The following is a 14711-nucleotide window of genomic DNA, read 5'->3' as shown; positions in this document are numbered from 1 at the left end:
TTTACAGAGTCCTACTCTGTAGTCTAGGATGGTCTTGAACTTGGAACAATCTGCTTTAACCTCAGTGCTGGGATTGCAGCCCTGCCATTTGCATTTTATTATAACTAACAATGTTGAATATCATGTGTTTGTTGAATATCATATATTTATATATATGGTTTAGCGAGGTATCTATTCAGGTCTTTTGACCAGTTTTTAATTGAGTTGTGTTTTTTTTTGTTGTTGTTTGTTTTGTTTTGATCCTCCTAGCATAGCTTCCCAGAGTGCTAGGATTGTAGGTGTGTACCACTATGCTTAGTTTTTTTTTTTTTTAAATAAGCTCTCATTATAGTTCAATTTGGCCTTGAATTCACTATGTTACCCAGGCTGGCCTTAAACTCGCAGTGATTCTCCTGCCTCAGCCTCCTGAGTGCCTGGATTTGGGGTTACAGGCATGTACTACCATACCTGGTTCAAAGTATATTCTTATTTCTCTAGTGATTTCCCCTTTTTATCCATTAGGTGTTTAAGAGTATATTGTTTAGTGCTCATATCAGCAGCACATACTTGAAAATTGTTAAGACATTTGATTTTAAATGTTGTTATCATAAAAAAGTGCTGTTGTGTGGTTATGCACATATTAATCAGTTTGATTTGGACTTTGGTTACTCTGACATCACATTATGTCCCTAGGCTTTGTTCATTATTCTTTTCTAATCTTTTCCATGAGTACTTTGAATTGTCTTGCCTTCATGTTAGCTGTTTGTTTCTTCTGTCTCCTGAGATCTGCTGTTAAACCATTCTGGCGAATGGGTTTGTTCTTGTTGCTGTTTGTGTTTTGAGACAGGATTTCACCATGTTGCATAGGCTGACTAAACTGGCAGGTCTCCTGCCCCAGCCTCCCAAGTAGCTGGGACTGTAGGCACACCACTGTGCACAGTCTGCTAGTGAGTTGTAGGCGTTTAGGCTGGGGATTTAGCTCAGTGGTGTAAGCACCTGCCTGGCAAGCATGAGGTCATGAGTACAATCCCCGGTACCAAAAAACAAAAACAAACAAACAAAACGAATTGTAGGAGTTTAGCTATTGTACTTTTTGTCCAGAATTTCTGTGTTGTCCCTTTTTATAGCTTTTGATGTGTTTTATGATACATCATTCACCTGATGTCCTTTACCTTTTTAAAAAATTTTCCGTAGCTCTTTCAGCATAGTAAAGATAGCAAATTAAAGTTGTTGTCTGGCTAGTAAGTCTGGCTTACCCAAGGGTCGCATCCGTCAATTCCTTCCCTTTCTTCTTGTCTTCCTCCTTCCCTCCCTTCCTCTGGTCTTTCTTTTTTTCTGTCCTACTTTCTTGTTGCCTCATGTGCTTTGTAAAGTCTTGGGAAATGAGCATTTCTGTGCATCTTTATGTCTTGGCTCTGTAAATGAGACTTTGCTGTCTCCCTAAGGTAACTGTTACTTGGTGAAGACTGTAGCCATTTGTTTAGTGACTTTTCCAGTTTTTTTTTTTTTTTTTTTTTTTTTTTGAAATAGGGTCTTGCTATATAGTTCAGGCTGGCCTTAAACTCATGGTGAGCTTCCTGCCTCAGTCTCCCAAGTGCTGGGGTTACAGGAATGCACCACTATGCCTGGCTATAACCTCAGTTGTTAAAGGACAGGTCCTCTGTTACTCACTGTAGCACTAGCGAGCTGCAGTACCATCTTGGGCCACTGTCCCTGCCGCTCCTGTCATGGTGCTAGGAGCTGGAAGCTGACAGATGTTATGCCAAATGCTGAAATTTACCAACCTTTGCTTCATCATCCACTTTTTTTTCTCGAATGCGGTAAATGTGTGATTAGACTCTGGAGTTCTAGAATAGTTGCTCCAAATAGCTGGATGTGGTGGTATAGGTCTGTAAGAGGCTGAGACAGGAGGATCACTGTGATTTTAAGGCCAGCCTGGGTTCAGAGTGAGTCCAGAGCCAGCCTGAACTACATAGCTAGACCCTTTCTCAGAAAAACAAAACAAAACAGTTGCTTCCCATGCCAGCAGTTGTTTTAGTGATGGGACCAATTCCTGGAACTTTCTAGTCTGTTAACTTTTATGACCTCTGACCCTTTCAACAACCTTTTGATTCATTTGGTCCTACTTCCGGTCCTACATACTCTGCCTCCCCTACCCAGTCTGTGCTCTACACAGAAGCCTTTGTAAAGGCCTGTGTGTTCTGTTTACTTAAAAAATCACCTTAGCCTCGCATTTTCTGCACTTGTCTGGAGCTGGCCGCTCCCTGCATGTAGCACCCAGTGAGATGTGCCAGGCAACCACAGTGGACTTGGGCAGAGTAGTGTTGGCCAGGCTGGAGCTGCTACTCCTGGTACTGCTTCTACCCATTCATAGTTATTCAGCCAGTATTTCATCTCAGTAAATACACTCAAAATGCCTCTGCTGCCCCAAATCCAACACACGTCATCACCAAGGAACGTGGCAGTGCCCTGTAGGCAACAGCCAGTCTCCTTGTGGTCTTGATGTCTCCATGACACCAAGAGCTTCCGTGATCTGTTTAAATGTGTAGTAGGAGGAACTACCAGATGTTCTTGTAAATCCTTAATGTACCCTTTCAGTAGTAAGGATTCAGTGCTGAGTTAGTCTTGAAAAATGTTCACATTGTTGTCACTTTTGTCTTGAGAACTGAACTTTTTTAAAACTTTTTTGTCTTTGGACTTGACATTACATTTGATTTTTGACCAGTGATGTATTTGAATCCACTTCCAAAGTCAAACAAATTTGGTAAATCTTGCTTACCCTTAGTCACATGGTAGACATTTCCTATCACCTTTTTTCATTCAACAAGGGTGCCAGATTCGTTTAGTAAACTCTTCCAAAAAGTAGAATTGCACTGACTTCAGTTTATTCCAGAACGTTGTTTTTAGTCAGGTGTGGTGCCACACACCTGTAATCGTAGCACTTGAGAGGCTGAGGCTGGAAGATTGCTACGAGTTCAAGGCTACCCTGAGATACATAGTGGGCTGAAAACCAGCCTGAACCACATAGTGAGAACCTGGGTCACCAAAAAAAAAAAAAAACCATAAATGCTGATTTAGGGATGGGGATGTGGTACATGGTAGAGTGCTTGGCAAGACCCTGAGTTTTATCTCCTGTGTAGTACTAAAAAACCCAAAATCCAACAGCAAAAAAGCTAAAACAAACCCCAAAAGGCTGCTTTTCTGCATATGCTGAGTACTTTTTTATACTTTATTTATTTTTTGGATGCCAGAACTCAAACCAGAACCTCTAGATTCTAGATCTCTATAGTTCCACATTCTAGATAAGTACTCTGCCACTGAGCTATACTCCAGCCCCTTAAAATTTTTCCTAGGTCTGTTTTGAAGGTACTGTTACAAATCTTAAAACTGCAAAGACAAATGTATAGAGAAACCAAAGTTAAATCAGACATTTGGGAAGTAAAGACTGAACTAACTTGCAGTAAATTCACAAAAACTTTTAAGAATTTGTTTTTGTACTGGGGATGGAACTCATACCTTACTGGGTGTGGTGGTGCATGCCTGTAATCCCACTACTTGGGAGGCTGAGGCAGGAGGATTGCTGTGAGTTCCCAGGCCAGCTTGAGCTGCATAGGTCAAGGCCAGGTGAGCTACATACTGAGACTGTGTCTCAAACAACAATAACAAATAAAAATAAATAAGTAAATGGAACTTTTTCTGGGGCTGGGGATATAGCTCAGTGGTAGAACACACAGAGACCCTGGGTTCTGGTCCTAGCATCCCCCAAAATTTTTTTGCAGAGAAGATTCTAGAAAGATGGTAAAATAGAAAGCACCACGTATTTATGATCCTAGATAACATTTGCACTGGCAGAATCTGTATAGTGCAGCTGTTTTTCAATTTTGGAGTTTATTGACGTTTTTGCACCTGTGAGGGAAATGAGCCCCTTTACCCAAGAATTAATTCATCTTGGTCAGTGTTGGCCCTTGGCACAGTTCAGCCATCAGTGCCCAGCCCTCAAGCCCAGCAGGCAGCTGTGCACTCATGTAATGGCTTAGACAGAGCTCACAGGACCCAGGCAAAAAGGCCCCAGCTTCCAGATGTCCGGGGATCTGTGCTCTGACCTGCCTGCTGCTTCTGATCACAGTGGTGCAATGTGGCAGTGGCATGGCTGTGCCACCTCCTCCCTCTGTTGAAAGCTGGCCTGTCAAATGAAGTCTAGAGAATTTGAAGGGCTGGCATTTTTTCCCCACCTTCATTCTTTCCCTGTCTGCCCTTTGAGAGTCAGACACTGAGGACTGGTACAATCAAAGCAACCAACATATTTGTGGGGAACGAAGCAGTTCCTGTCATGTACGGAGGGTTCAGGAAAGATCTGATTTTTTGAGATGTAGTCTTGGTATGAAATTCAGGCTGGCCTTGTATTCACTATATTGCCCAGGTTGGCCTCAAAACTCACGGAGATCCTCTTGCCTCAGCTTCTCAAGTGCTGGAACTATAGAGGTCTGTCACCTTGCCTTATGATTGAGAAGATTTTTTTTTTTTTGTCTTTTTCTTTTTTATCGGTACCAGGGATCGAACTCACAACTGCCTGCTTGCAAGGCAGGCGCTTATGCCATTGAGCTAAATCCCCAGGCCCGATTGAGAAGATTTTTAGGTTTATACTTCAAGTTGGTCCTTGACACAGAGACAGTGTCAACACAAAAGCAAAAAACAGAATAAAACACCCCCCCCCCCCAAATCTCAGTGAAGGTGAAGAATGAAATTTCCAGAGTTATCAGTTATTGGATTGACATATTTAGTTTTCTTTCTTTCTTTTTTTTTTGTCTTTTTCCCTTTTATCAGTACCGGGGATCGAACTCACAGCTGCCTGCTTGCAAGGCAGGTGCTTATGCCGCTGAGCTAAATCCCCAGCCCCCGACATATTCAGTTTTCAACAAAATAATCACAAGGCATAAAAGGAATCAAGAAAGTATTTATATATGCTCTGCAGAAGTGAGGACAGAGTCAGGAAAGTATTAGCTCACCAAGTAAGTGTTTCCGGGTCCAGGGTTGCTCGCCTCTCCTTGCATTGAATTCCAGGTTATTCTAGAATTGAACAAAATGAGCAAAGAGCAGTGGCGGACTTATTCCAGAAAGTAAGAGTGAAGAGTGGGAGAAAAACTGGCTCTGCAGAGTGAGCTTGGGCCAAATAAAGAGAAAAAGGGGAAAAAGGAAAGATAAGCAACATAGAGGGTTTGTTATCACTAGACTTGTCCTGTAAGAAATGTTATAGGGAATCCTGCAGGTTGCAGTGAAAGAGTGTCAGACAGTAAGTCCTATGGGAAAAAAAAAGATCTATAAAGATAGGTACACAGGCAGTTATAAAACAGCATTGTTGTAATAATGGTGTGTAAGTGTACTTTTTGTTCCTACATTTTTATTTTATTTTTTGAGATAAGGTCTTGCTTTGTATTTCAGGCTGGTCTTGTCTTTTTCTTTTTCTTTTCTTTTCTTTTTTTTTTATGGGTACTGGAGATTGAATTCATGACCACACACTTGCAAGGCAGGCTCTTATACGGCTGAGCTAAATCCCCAGCCCCTCAGGCTGGTCTTAAACACACTATGTAGCTGAGACTGGCCTCAATCTTTAGGTGATCCTCCTGCCTCAGCCTTCTGATAAAATTATGCTTTTAAATACAAGGTAAGAAGATATAATTTCATGACATCAGCAACTTAAAAGGGACTGGGAAAGAGACAGAACTATTAAAAGAGCAAAGTTTTTGTTATTGAAATTAAACTTGTATAAGTTTGATTACTGTTTGTTAATTTTAATCATCATGATAATCACAGAAAACAGATAAAGTATATGCATAAAATTAATAAAAAACTTTCAATGTTTTACTACAAAATCAATGAAACAGGGTCTGGGGTTATAGCTCAGCAGCAAAACACCTGCCTGTTAAGCACAAGGTCATGAGTTCGATCCCCAGTACTCCTCCCAAAATATCAATAAAACACATAAGACAGTAATGCAGGAAATAAGGGACAAAAAGCAGTAGGCATAGAGAAAACAAATACCAAAGTAACAGAAGTAAGTGCTTCTTTATCAGTAATCAGTTTATATATAAGTGAATTATTTTTCCAATCAAAAGACAGGAAAGGCTATAGTATTTTTTTAAATGCAATTTTATGCTGCCTACAAGACTTTTCACCCCCTTGCTTTTTCGAGACAGTCTCCTTATCGAGTCCAGGATGGCCTTGAACTCACTATGTCCCAGGCTGGCCTCAAACTCATGGTGGTCCCTCCTGCCCTAGCCTCCAGAGTGCTGGGATTACAGGTGTGCACTACAACACTTAGTTAAGACTCAGTTTTTTTGAGACAGATTCTCACTATGTTGCTTAAGCTGGTCTCAGACTACTAGCCTCAAACAGCCCTCCTGCCTCAGCCTTCCAGGTGCTGAGACTAGAGATAATATGCCACTACACCCAGTTTAAGAGACTTATTTTAGATCTATAAACACAGGTTGAAAGTGAAAGGATGGAAGAGGATATTCCATGGAAATGACAGCCAAAAGAAATTAGGAATGACAAAACAGCTTTAAATCAAAAAAGTTTACAAGTGACAGGAGATGCTGGGGGTAGTGGCACATGCCTGTAATCCCAGTACTTGGGAGGCTGAGCCAGGAGGATCACCATGAATTCAAGGCCAGTCTGGGCAAAATACGGACTTCAAGGCCAGTCAGAACTACATAGTGAAACTGTCTCAAAAAAAAAAAAATGACAAGAGATAATATTAATAAATGGTTCAGTACAGCAAGGTGTAATAGTTGTAAACATATGCAATAACATCAACACAGTTTTCAGAGTGGGATCTGACAGATTTTGAAGAGACATAGTTGACAATAATAGAGATTTCAGTATATTATTTTTGATACTAAGTAGAACTACCAGATAAAAGTAAAAAAGTAAGGGCCAGGGATATAGGTTAGTGGCACAGTTCTTGCCTGTCAAGTATGAGGTCCTGAGTTCGATTCCTGGCACACAAAAAAAAAAGAAATAGAAGAGTTGAGCAAAACAAAAAAACTAATTTAACAGACATGTAGTATGCTCTACCCAACAACAATAGGACAGACAAGGGCTTATCTCTAAATATAGGTTATTTATTTATTTATTTATTTATTTTTTGGAGACAGGGTCTTGCTATGTAATTCAGACTGGCCTTGAACTCACCATGTAGCCCAGACTAGTCTCAAACTCATGATGATCCTCCTATCTCAGCCTCCAGAGTGCTGGAATTATAGATGTGTGCCACCATGCCTGGCTTTAAGTAGATTTTTTTTTTTAAATAGGGAAAGACACATTACCGGGGCTGGGGATTTAGCTCAGTGGCATAAGCACCTGCCTTCAATCCCCGGTACCGATAAAAAAGAAAAAGACCAAAAAACAAAACAAAATTAAATAAGACACGTTACCATTAATCATCCTCAGATATTTTCCTTCATTTTAGACACACTTACCCATCATTCTTGCCACTTCCTGAAGCAGTTCTGGAAGTCCTATTCCATGAATTCCTTTACAAGGTGTAATAAAAAATACATTGCTGCTGAGTGCCTTCCAGTGGAAGGGCAGGCTTGTAAAACATGGAGGGTCCTCATCCCCCTTACTCATAGGAGCAGGTACTGGGTGACTTCCACATCATGTCAGCCATGACAGTGCATCTAAAGGCATAAAAAAATAATTAGAGGACAATTGGTGAAAAGATGGTTCTTTTGAAAAGATCAACATTATTGATTAACCTTTAGTTAGATAGACTAGAAAAAAAGGCTCAAATTACTAAAACAGGTAAAAATGAAAGTTTTGCCAGGAATGGTGGCGTATGACTATAATCCCTGCATTTGGAAGGCTGAGGCAAGAGAATTGTCATGAATTTGAGGCCAGCTTGGGCTATATAATGAGTTCAAGGTCAACCTGAACTGCATAGCAAGACCCTGTCTTCAAAAAACAAAACAAGGGGCTGGGAATTTAGCTCAGCAGCATAAGCACCTGCCTAGCAAGCGCGAGGTTGTAAGTTCAATCCCCGGTATCAAAAAAACCCCAGACCAAACCAAAACAAAACAAAAGATGAACATACTATAAAAAACCACATGCCAACACATTGGGTAACCTAAATTCCTAGAAATTTAGACTAAACCATTACAAAATAGAAAATCTAAACAGACCCACAACTGGTAAAGAGATTCCATTTTGTAATTGCATCACAAATTTTCATGAATCTAACTGCTTCATTAGTGAATTCTGTTAATGTTCAAAGAACAGTAATCCTTCTCAGACCTTTCTAAAAAAATTAAAGAGGGAGAAACATTCCCTAATTCAGTGAGATCTGTATTATTCTACTACCAGAATTCCACAGCAAGGCTATCTGAAACTGCTCCTTGTGTGAGTCCTGGAGTCCAAAGCCTGGAGAATCTGGAGTTTTGATCTCTGGCAGGAAAAGGCTGTACCAGCTGCAGGAGAGGAGAGCACATTCACCTGTCCTTTGACCTTCTGTTCTCTCTGGATCACATATGTCCATCATCTTCCCACAAAGTTCACCAGCACACATGCCAGTCTATTCCCGAAAGTTCCTCAATGCCAGAGGTAGAAGTAATGGCTTCCCAGCTTTCTAGGTATTCCTTAATCCTGTCTTGTTGATGTGAAATCCACCATCACCCCATGTGATCCAGTGGTTCCACTTCTGGGCATATACTCAAGAGTCACAAGCAGAACCTCGAAAGGAGATTAATATGCTTGCCATTCATTGCATGATTCGCAATAGCTAAAATGTGGATATAGCCCATGTCTTCACAAGATGAATGGATAAGCATACAGTGCAACATTAATAGCTCTAAAAAGGTAGGAAATTCTGTTATATGCTACAACGTGGATAAAACTTGAGGACATCGTGAAGGAAAGTTTTGTATGATTACACTTATGTGCAATACTGAGTCAAATTCATAGAAGCAGAACGCAAAGTAAGTGGTTAGGAGGGTCTGGGAGGGAGGGGGTTTGGGTACTGGTGTGGTGGTGTGCACCTGTAGTCCTAGTTACACTGAGTCTGTGGTGGGGGGATCAGTCAGCCTGGTGACAGTGTCAAAAAAAAAAGACTACATGGATACTTTGCCACAATAAAAAGAAATTAGAGACCTGAGTATGTGGCCTAGTGACAGAGTGCTTGCCTAGCATGCAAGGAGCCTGGGTGGAGGGTAGATAAGGTAAAATAGGGAAAATAATTTTTAGAATTGGAGGTTTGCATGAATACTATAAAGATTTTGTGATTAACCTTCACCCAAGTTTCCCATAGGAATTTTGCTGTATTTGCTTTATCCTCTTTCTCAGAGTTTCTCACATAGCAATATTTTTTTTTGTTTTTGTTCTTCTGTTTGTTCTTTGGGGTCTTGCAATGCAGTTCAGGCTGACCTTGAACTCACTACATAGCCTCAAACTAGCTGTTTCCCAAGTGCTGGGATTGCAGGTACGCATCACCATGTGCAACAGGATTATTTCTTTGTTTGTTTGTTTGTTTCTTTTTTTTTTGATACTGGGGATTCAACTAATGACCTTGTGCTTGCCATTCAGACGCTTATACCACTGAGCTAAATCCCCAGCCCAGAATTATTTCTTTATGAATTATTTAAAGGTGAGTTGCAGATTTAATGTCCCTACCATATAAATACTTCAGTGTGTATTTTTAAAATTTTATTGATTTATTTACTTATTTTTTTGTGATGGAGTTTTGCTGTGTAGTTGAGGCTGGCCTTGAATTTGCTATGTAGCCCAGGCTGGCCTTGAACTGGTGATCCTACTGCCTCAACCTCCCGAGTGCTGGGATTACAGGCAGAAACCATGTTTTTGAGTACTTATTGTGGCCATTTCTTGTTGATATTAGGGTAACAAGACAAATAAAATACAAATGTGTCTTGCATTTTTATGGGAGAAGTAGAAAAGATTATAAACAAAGATAGAATAAATGGTGAAAAATACGCAAAAAATCTGGAAGTTCAGCCTTCTGGGTGGTGTGTGTGGTGGGGGTAGGGGTTAGCCAAAGCTAGTGAGTCTTACAGGTTCTTTTAGTGAACTCAGTTGACAGCGTTAGAAATACCTTGAGAACACTGGAGTCTATCATAGCTTTCCACAATAGCCTATGCTGTGTTTCCAGATGGAGCATGTACTTTAAGCTTTGGTCATATCCTCTTTTTCTTTTTACTTGGCCCAAGCGTGCTCTGCAGATTGAGTTTCAGTCTCTTCACTTTTACTTTCTTGAATAAATTTTGCCACTGCTTAAAAAAAAAGAACGTTGAATGGGCACATTGAATTATAGTGCTCTCCCTCAGAAATTGGTTTTTTTTTTTTGCTGTACTGGGTTGAACCCATGTGCATGTGAGGTAGCATATACTCTAGTGACAACCTACCCCTCGATCCTTTTTGTCTTTTATCTTGAGACAGGGTCTTGCAAAATTGCTGAGGCTGACTTGGAATTTGTGATCCTCTTGCTTCAGCCGTAGCTGGAATCACAGGCATGCACCACCACCATGCCTGGCTCAGAAATGTTTTGAACAGGTGCTGTTTTATTACAGACATTGAGTCACAGTGCAGAAGGATAAAATTTGCTTGTGTGTTCACTGTTCCCCGGCTGCCTAAAACATACCCGGGTATATACAGTATTGGATGAGTGGAATGAATAGGTAGATAAACTTGGACTCATAAACCTGCTGTTAGCTGAATAAACTTGAGCAAATTACTTGGCATTTGGAATGATGAGAGCCTCATTTTTTTGAAAGGAGTGGGGAGACAGTTCCGCCCTCTCTGTAGCCTCATTGTGTGGGTTAAATATGAATTTAAGTATAAAACTATGAATGAAAGTAATTGAGTGGGTGTAAAGGAGAGTAGCTAGGGGAGCAAAGGGAAGGAGTGAGACATGAAAAGGCAAAGGGAAACTGGCCCAGCTCTAAGTGGGAACCGACGGATGAGCTAGCATGCCGTCAGGACTGCACTGGGAAGCCACCGAAGCGTTATAAACAGAAGCGACATTTTTAGGTTTACTATTTTTTGTTTGTTTTTTGCTTTTGAGGTCCAGCGTCTCATACGCACAGCCCTAGATTGGCACTTTAAAAGGGTTACTCTGGCTAAAGATAGGAGACTGATAAAAAGCCAGTTATTAAACAAAACAAAAACCAACAAAAAAGGGAAAGTAAAACCAGTTATGATGCTGGAGAGGGGTTGAGCTTAGTGAGCTTGGTATGTTATGCTCTGTGTATCCTTAGAAATCTAAGTTAGCTCTATCAGTAAAAGACAGGGAGATGTGTCATCACCGTACTGGGGACATCTCCAGGGAATGTGCTGGCCACTTTAGAAAATGGAGCTTTTATCAAAGATGTGGTCTGTGGGAAGAGGAATTTTCATAGCCCTGTGAAGGGCTGGCGACTTCACCTTGCCATTTTGCAGGGCTAGAATTTGGTCCTCTTAGGATTTTCTCAGAACTCATTAGCAGTGAAAAGTGTGCTTGTATTTCAGTATAGAGAGGAATGGGACAGTAGAGAGACTGTCCTGCTTTAAAGCCAGATTTGGGGTGAAGGCGGGGGTACTGAACCTAAGTGATGCTTGCCTGTAAGGAGGAGAACTTCAAGGAAAAGGAAAACAAATATAAATCATAACTAGTAGACATTTGGGACCTAAAAAGTTTTGAGGTTCAGCTCTGTAAAGGGTCTTCTTTTAGTTAAAGAAAAGCCTAAAGAAGAAACAACGGTTGATGTTTTCCCAGTTGGCTTGTAGTGTGGGGAGATTCAGAGGTCACACTGGATGCTGATACGGGAGTTCTCCTTTCTGTTTCAAACTGTCAGATTCCTTGGACACAGAACCCACAAATATTTTTAAGTTGCCTTTTTTCTTGCTGTCTTTTTGAGACAGGGTCTCGCTGTGCTGTTTAGGCTGAACTTGGGCTCATTTTGTGGTCCAGGTTGGTCTCAAACTGGCAAAGATCCTCCTCTGCCTCAGCCTCCCAAATGCGAGGGTTACAGGTCTTTTCTTTGTCCTCTCCTCTTGTCTCTCCTCTCATCTCTCCTCTCTTTTCCTCTTTTTCCCACCTAGGAAGTCAGTGATTTCAGAAATTTAATAGAAGAAAGTCTTTCTAGTACCAGTAGTGCCCAGGTGATGTTTTCAATTAGCAGTAATTTAATGAGATTGAAGGGCTGGTAAGAGCTAATCCTGTCATGTGTGGAAAAAAACTGAAAAAGCAGGCCTATGTGTGACACGTCTCCTGTAGTAGGGCTTTGCTAACTCAGATTTTGATTCAATTTTTTAATATCTCACAAGGTTTCCAGAAATAAATTTGTATCTGAAATTGCTGAGATACTTTTTGGCTTCCAGAATAAGTAAAGTTAATATTATAAATCTCAAATTTATTATTTGAAATTTGAGGTTTATAATAACTTTCTAAGCTAAAGGAAGATAAAAACACATTGCTTATGTTACCAAGGACCCAGAGTCAGAGGCTTAACTGGGGAGTCCCAAGTCCTTTTTTTGGTACCGGGAATCGAACTCACAATCTCACACTGGCCAGGCAGTCACTTACACCACTGAGCTAAATCCCCAGCCCAAGTCCTTATTCTGGAGTCGAATAAAGAAAATGGTGAAGTAAGTTAGGAATTTTTTTTTTTTTCCTTTTTTATCGGTACCAGGGACTGCCTGCTTGCAAGGCAGGTGCTTATGCCGCTGAGCTAAATCCCCAACCCCAAGTTAGGAATTTTTCTGTTTGGCCAAATACGGAAGACAGAGAGGCTAGTGTGTAAATCAGTGTTTACTGGGGAAACAGGTTTAATGCAGGATATACAAGTATATGAAGATTGACAACACTGGCCTACAGTGACTGCTGAGAGTCAAAGGTGGAAAAGTGCCAAAGGGCTGGGGATCTGAAGGGTCCAGTAGAAAGCCCTGGAGCTCACTGCTGTGTCCGGTGCGAGTCTGTATCCACAGGCACCGGAAGCCAGGAGGTGATGTCCAAGGTGAAGACTGGAGCTCCAGCAAAGAAATAGAAGTGAGCCTTCCTTCTCTGTGGCCCCTTTACGCCACTCAGGTGACAACCCTACCCTGCCTGGGTCTTCCAGTTTTAGTAAATGCCCTCACCCACACCCAGAACTATCCTGATCCAGTTTAGTTGGATGTTTCTTACTCAAGATGACACAGTCAGTTAACTGTCACACATGGGAAACCTGTGGTGACAGCGGCTTTAGAATCATATGGAAGCCAGGAGCCAAGAGAGGTAGCGCAGAGCCTTGGGCCGGGGCTGGGGGCCCGTAGCCCAGTGAAGTGTGTACACAGCTTAATGGTGTCTTCAGGCTGCAGCCTAGTGGCAAGTGTGACTTTCCCTGGGTCCTCTGGAGTCTGGACTTGCTTACTGTTTTGAATCTTGCTATATTGTTCAAATGCTTTAATATGATTTTCTTTACCTGAAAAATGAAAATAAGTGTATTTTATTGACAATCAGTTCCTGAATTCACAGCATGTGTTCATTTAAATGTAATATAAGCAAAGCTGAGTTATTATTTGTATTCTGAGATGGTTTGTGCTTTATTTTGTATTTTTTCCTTAAAAGTCATGGCTTTTGGAGTGGTGTTCTTGGTTTTTCTCTGTGTGGTGGCTGGCCTACCTTTGTCCTTCCTTCCTTTGTTTTTTGCAGTATTGGAAATTGAATCCAGGGCCTCCTACTGAGCTATATCCCAGGCCTTTTTAAAGTTTCGTTTTGTGCCTGCTCTTGCTGAGTTCCTCAGGCTGGCCTTGAACTTGTGATCCTCTTGCCTCAGCCTCCTGAGTAGCTGGGAACTGGGATTATAGGTATGTGCCACCACTCATGGCCTTTTTTTTTTCTTAGTAGATCTACTCTTAAGTAATGTTAACTTAGTATCTTACTTTGCATAGTCCCTGTTTTTTTGTAGATCAGTTATTTAGAAGCTTTGTAATGAAAGGTTATTCTACTGTCTTATCACATAGTAAAGGTTATTGTACTGTCTTATCACCCCCCCAAACAATAATACTTTATCAGTTCTCATGACTCTGTTCATTGACTATGCATTGCCAGCTGTGGTGGTGCATGCCTGTAATGCCAGTACTTGGGAGGCTGAGGCAGTGGGATTGTCATGAGATTGAGGCCAGCCTGGGCTACATAGTGAGGTCAGGCCAGCCTGAACTATGTAGTGAGACCCTGTCCAAAAAATCAAAACTAACCCCCTCCCCCCCCATTGACTATTCGGGTCTGCTTTATTCAACTGAGGCTGTAGTCATCTGGGGCTCTAGGCCAGTGCATCCAGGAGGGCTCACTCTTGTGTATGGTGCTTGCTGCTGCTGGGACCCTGACATAGCTCATGTTTGCGCTCTCTCTCCATCGCTCTCTGTCTCTCTGCTTCCCTCCCTCTACCTTCCTCCTTCCCTCCTTCTCTTTCTCTGTCTCTCTCTGTGGTCTGAGTCTCTTTTTCTGTATGTTGCTTCCAGCAGAGTGGCCGTACTTTTTTTAATTCATTTTTTATTTGAGACATGGTCTTATAACGTAGTTTAAACTGGCCTTGAATGCACCTTGCAGCCTAGGCTGGCCTGGAACTTATAGCAGTCTTCCTGTCTCAGCCTACGGAGTACTGGAATTACAGGCCAGCATTATCATATCTGGCTTAACATTTTTTAAAATTAGCTGTTTCTTTCTAAGGAATTGACCATTACATTTCTTTTTTTTTTTTTTTTCATTCCTC

The 14711-nt window shown here is 41.3% G+C and overlaps 1 protein-coding gene across 5 annotated transcripts in view; it reads left to right on the top strand.

Annotated features, from left to right (window-relative positions):
• Positions 1-14711, top strand: part of Tfcp2 (transcription factor CP2) — a 55031-nt gene that overhangs the window by 3139 nt on the left and 37181 nt on the right. The window contains exon 2 of one of the 5 annotated variants that reach the window (XM_063254751.1): positions 13652-13806. The exons of the other annotated variants lie outside the window; for them this stretch is intronic. The gene's annotated coding sequence lies outside the window, so the exon portion shown is untranslated. The remainder of the gene's footprint in view (positions 1-13651; positions 13807-14711) is intronic. 5 annotated transcript variants of the gene reach the window in all.

This window comes from Cavia porcellus, unplaced genomic scaffold (assembly GCF_034190915.1).
Source record: "Cavia porcellus strain 051 isolate PalLab524CR breed Dunkin Hartley unplaced genomic scaffold, mCavPor4.1 scaffold_8, whole genome shotgun sequence".
Taxonomy (NCBI): Eukaryota; Metazoa; Chordata; class Mammalia; order Rodentia; family Caviidae; genus Cavia; species Cavia porcellus.
This window is presented reverse-complemented; position numbering and strand designations above follow the sequence as displayed.